At 37.3% G+C, this 5,128-nt stretch overlaps 1 protein-coding gene across 3 annotated transcripts in view; it reads right to left on the reverse strand.

Moving 5' to 3' along the window:
* Positions 1 to 3,324: 3,324 nt before the first annotated feature.
* Positions 3,325 to 5,128, reverse strand: part of UBE2E3 (ubiquitin conjugating enzyme E2 E3) — a 126,092-nt gene continuing 124,288 nt past the window's right edge. The window contains exons 7-8 of one of the 3 annotated variants that reach the window (XR_002823957.1): positions 4,075 to 4,110; positions 3,325 to 3,709 (exon numbers count right to left, since the gene is read on the reverse strand). The gene's annotated coding sequence lies outside the window, so the exon portion shown is untranslated. Of the gene's footprint in view, positions 3,713 to 4,074; positions 4,111 to 5,128 lie in introns of all 3 variants that reach the window. The other 2 variants (XR_002823956.1, XR_002823958.1) reach the window with 2 other exon arrangements.

A 5,128-nucleotide genomic window follows, 5' to 3' on the forward strand; every position in this document is an offset into this window, starting at 1 on the left:
ACACGTATCTCTGGTCTCACAGAGGGTACTCCTATGGCAATCAGACAATCAGAGTCCTCCCTGGGCCTGGCCTCTCAAGTAAAATCTGCATTTGCCAAACAATTTGCTTCAGCTAGGTGTCAGGAAGAAAAAAAGCAATTTTTATAAGCTAATGAGCTTCAGCATACAGCCACTGAGAAAGCTCAAGTGTGTTACTGATTCCTGTAGTGTCACCATTAAAAGGAAAATATTTCTGGAGATGACTGTATTTGAAGACAGAGAATTAATCTCCAATGATGGGATTCTAGGCACTGTTAGAAACAGGTAGAGAAAACAAAGGTTTTGTAGGGGCAGGAGTTTGGGGCATGAAGTAGACTGTGCTTGTCGCAGTTTTCCACCTGGATTCCTTTATATTTAACAAGAAATAATTGGACAAAGAACTCACCTACAAGTGGGAGTCTAATCACTTTGACCTATCACCTAGATTAGATTCATTATATGATAACTCCAGACCTGTGTGAGCCTGTGTTCTAGGCCAGTAACACTTCAGTGACTATAGGAGCCCAAGAATTCACTTAAGTTTGAGTATAAACTTGTGGATAGGGGTGATTTTGGAGGTCCTGTATACACCAGTGGAGTCCCTGGGTGATGCAAACGGCTGCTAACTGAAAGTTTGGCTGTTCAAGTCCACTCAGAAGCAACCCAGAAGAAAGTCCTGGTGATATAGTTCCAAAAAAACGGCCACTGAAAACCCCATGGAGCCAAAAAATCAGCCACTGAAAACTCTATGGAGCATAGTTCTACTCTGACACACATGGGGTCACCATGAGTTGGAATCGATTTGATGGCATTTAGTTACTAATTTTATGTACCAGTACATTACAGCATGTTGAAAAGTCTTGGAATCGCAGACCACTTCCACCTCCATCCACCCCACTCCCTCCAGTAAATCTGGAAATCTAGGTCTCCAAATATAATAATCTGGAGATGGTGATCCTGGAAAAAAACAAAAACCCATTGACGTCGAGTTGATTCCAACTCATAGAGATGTATAGGCAGAATAGAACTGCTCCATAGAGGTTCCAAGGCTGTAAATCTTTATGGAAGCAGATTGCCCCATCTTTCTCCCGTGGAGCAGCTGGTGGGTTCGAACCATCGACCTTTCAGTTAACAGCTGAGCATTTAACCATTGTGTCACCAGGGGGATGCTGACAGGGGGACATAAAAGGTTTTATAAAAGCTTTCTAGGCAATTCTGATAAAAATGCTCAACTTCCTCAACTGATAATCACTGATCTATTATTGTCCATGAATTTTTCCTACATAATTCAATGATGACTATACTGTTATTACTTGAAATGACAGATCACAAAAGCACACTTTCTTTTATATAAGTGAAAAGTTATTTTGTATCTCAATTAGATCCTTGCACCATTTGCTATATACAAGTTCTGAATCAAAAGATAAGTCCAAACATGCAAAATCAATAGCTTTTTTAATTTTTAAAATCTCTTAGACTTTGCTGGCAACTCTTTTAACATTGCAGCATTTAAAACGGAACACAAATTCAGGAGACCTACATTTATTTAACACTTTTTTATCAATATTTACTTAACACCAACAATACATAAATACTACAGCAAACAGCCTTTGTCCAACCACACAGACAATGCTGCCGGGGTTTGGGCAAGCATTTATTTCACTTAAAATTTACATTAAGCTGAATATCTGACCCTGTACTTCGCCAGGAGCCCTGGTGGTCTACACATAACCCTTTCACGACCCTCCTTAAGGAAATTACACAGTGTAAAACCTACAATATGCAATATATCCCACAATCCCCAAGTACCTAAGAACTTCAACCATCCAGACCAAATTACAACTGCCTTTCTCTCCTTCTCCATAGTGTGTGAAATATTATCTCCTTTGTTGTTTCTGAGCACACTCTTTTACTACAATCATTATAAAATCTTAAATTCTGAAATGTCATTTCTAAAATGAGTATAAAATAGTTTGAAATGATTACTAAGCATCTTTTCTATAATGATTTTAGAACTTTTTCCTGTACTCACTTTTTTTTTTATTTTTCTGGTATACATATCCTCATACTAAAGTAACTGATTATCTTAATCTTTCCATAATTATTCCACTCTTTTTTAGTTCAGTTTATAGGAAAAGTAGTTAATACATATGACAGACTTCCCTCAGGGAATCTGCATCTCAGCACACTAGACACTAAAGGAGAAGTAGCGCAGCTTAGGTAGAGTAGGTCCTGAAATTACAGAAATAGTCTAAGTCCACCATACAGCAAGTGTATGATCATGGCCAGTCATTCTGCCCCCTTGCTCCCCAGGTTAACTGAAGACCATCTTTGCATCCTATCTCTTTGGGGATATTAGAGGAAGAGATTACATGTAAAGCATTGTGAAATCCTCACAGGAAAGGTACTGAATTTTTTTAAATAACAGATTTTATTTGTTTTATCATTCATTAGAGCAAATGTCACTTACTACCAACCTGCACTACTTAAAACCTATCATTCTGGTTAAAATTCTAAATGAGTTCACCTTTCTAGTATCTGTTTCAAGAACAGGTACAGAGAGCTTGCTGAAGCGGTTTCATTTAGTGACACACTGACATCTAGTGGAGATTTATGGTGTGCTGTGGGAAACCGTATACCCAAGAATAGCTCCACGGTTCTGGTGTGGGCAGAGAGAAGAAAAAGCACCTTTTGGTCTTTATGCAAAGCATCAAGAAAATATATAAACTGATTAAAAACAAAGATACACTTCCTGTATATTTAAGTTTTGCTTGTCCAAACACTGGCCAATTTACAAGACATATAATCAAAAGTTACTGGATAGTGGCGGTGGGAATGGCAAAGTTGTTTAGTTTTGTAAAAAAATCCCAAAACTCTCCTTCAAATTCAGAATTAAAAGTTCAAATATGTAACTACGGACTGACCTACTCTTTCCTTTAACAGTGAATGGGGACAGGGAAGGGGAGGGGAAGTAAGGAGAGGAAAGGAGAAGAAAACAAGACTTCCAGGTTTTCCACTACATCCCACTAAATTTCTGGACTTCTTTGAGGTTAGAATTATATTAATTCTAGAGGGACATTTCCTTTGCAAATGTATGCGGAAACTTTCTGGCATGTCACTAAGCATTTATCTAAATCTGCTCATTTAATACACTGCTTTTACCTTGAAATAAAAATATAAAACATTTCTATTACCCTGAGCTTTCTCAAATGCCTAGCTGTGTCTCTAAAAGTGTGGCTTCTGTGTTTCCTCTGGTGCTCCCTCCAAAGGCTACAAGAAATAAACGTTGATGGTCCCAGGAGAAAATCGATTTAACACCTGCACATTTTATTACACAATTATTTAAATTAGATAGGGTTAACAAATATTCATGGGAAGATTGTCACAATCACATTATATCTGCTAGAGTACACATGAAATTTAAAACTGTTTCCCTCTTTACCCCCCTTAGTGAGACTGGGAAAGACTCAGAGTGCAGATGATTACTTGATCTACCCCAGCCTACTTCCTTGTTCTCTACCAAGCTTCAACCACTAGATGGAACTTCTTTACACCCTTGTTTAATAGCTTCGTTATTCCAGTGAACAGGCAAGGTTGAAGAGGAGGAATTCTGGAAGCTGGAAGAGAGAATTTTTTTTATACACTGCTGTGTGCTTAGCATCTGGTTCTGGTAGACCCTTCCACCACACCTCTTCTGGAAAAAAAGACAAAAAAAAGAAGAAAAGTGAAAACATCTTACTGTTGGTCTGCAGGCAACATGGCACTAAAAGAAACCCTCAAAGACCAGGAAATGTGTAATTTTCTCTTGAGAAGAATGTGCATGCTTTCTTCCTGCCACACCCAGAGTGCTTTTAAATTCTTTAACTTCGTCACTCTTTCATTTATGTCTGGGAATCAGAAGAATCGTCTAGAAATGATTTGACCAGACCAGCTCTCATGTGTAAAATCCTAGAAGAATCTTAAGGCAGCCACATAGCCTAATCATAACCAAATAGCCTTAACTACATGTGTATCCATGGTTGGTGGTGTTAAATTTAAAGGAAGAAATATACTCACTTATGTCCTTCTCTGTAATTAACAGTAAACTTCAATCTTCAGAGCCCAGAGACAAAAACAAACAAAAAACAACAAAAAAAGATGTGACACAACCTATTAGCGCAAGCAGAAACAATGTTCTAATAGTGAAGCTTCACGCTGCACTGAAACGTATAATTATCCATACATCTTCAATCATTGTATTTTACTGCTTTAAAAAAAATCCTTCCAGATACTTTACACTGTCCATTGTTTTCCCACTAGTTTTTTTTCTTCACTATAATATTTATGCAGTTTGTTCATTGTTTTAAATCCAATTATATAATTGAGAAAATGCAGGCTCATCAAAGTAAAAAAAAAAAATTCCTAGTTACAGAATTAGATAGTAAATAAAAGACATTTGAAAGCTTGGTTCCTTTATTATAGGCTGATGATTAAATTAATTAAACTATTTTGGCTCTAGTGTTTAATATCCTAAAGACTCAGAAATATCAGTTATTACTGGAGTGTCTTACAGAGAAACTATCGTGATAAATCAGTGACCCTTAATTGCTCTAAGTAATAATACAATAAAAATTTAAGTTGTGATCTCCATATTCATTTCTTTCAAAAGAAAGTGTCAAAATATGTAAGACTGCAACTCTTGGTAGTTTTCATGCATGTGTAATATATATCACAACATATATGGATGACACATTCTGTTTTGGAGTTGGTGATTTTTAAAGATTCTTGGACAGGACCTTGACTTTGGAGCTAAGGCTACTATCCTCACTGTGCCAAATAAGCGGATTCCAGTGATTTTCAGAAAAGCCAAGAGTCGTTTTTGGGGGTGTATGTCTGTGTGTATCCTTTCAAATTGCTCTTCCGGTTCCATCCTCGCAGGGTATGCTGCTCTGTAGTAGACAAGAACTGAGTCTTCCAGACAAGTTCAAGGTTGCAGATGCTAAAGAAGAAGCAGCTATTAAAAGTTCAGTACATGACAGGGAACATCTAGCTCAATTGGCATAACAGTTTATAAAGGCAATGTTCTACATTCTACCTTGGTGAGTAGTGTCTGGGGTCTTAAAAGCCTGTG

Source organism: Trichechus manatus, unplaced genomic scaffold (genome assembly GCF_000243295.1).
Source record: "Trichechus manatus latirostris isolate Lorelei unplaced genomic scaffold, TriManLat1.0 scaffold00037, whole genome shotgun sequence".
NCBI lineage: Eukaryota > Metazoa > Chordata > Mammalia > Sirenia > Trichechidae > Trichechus > Trichechus manatus.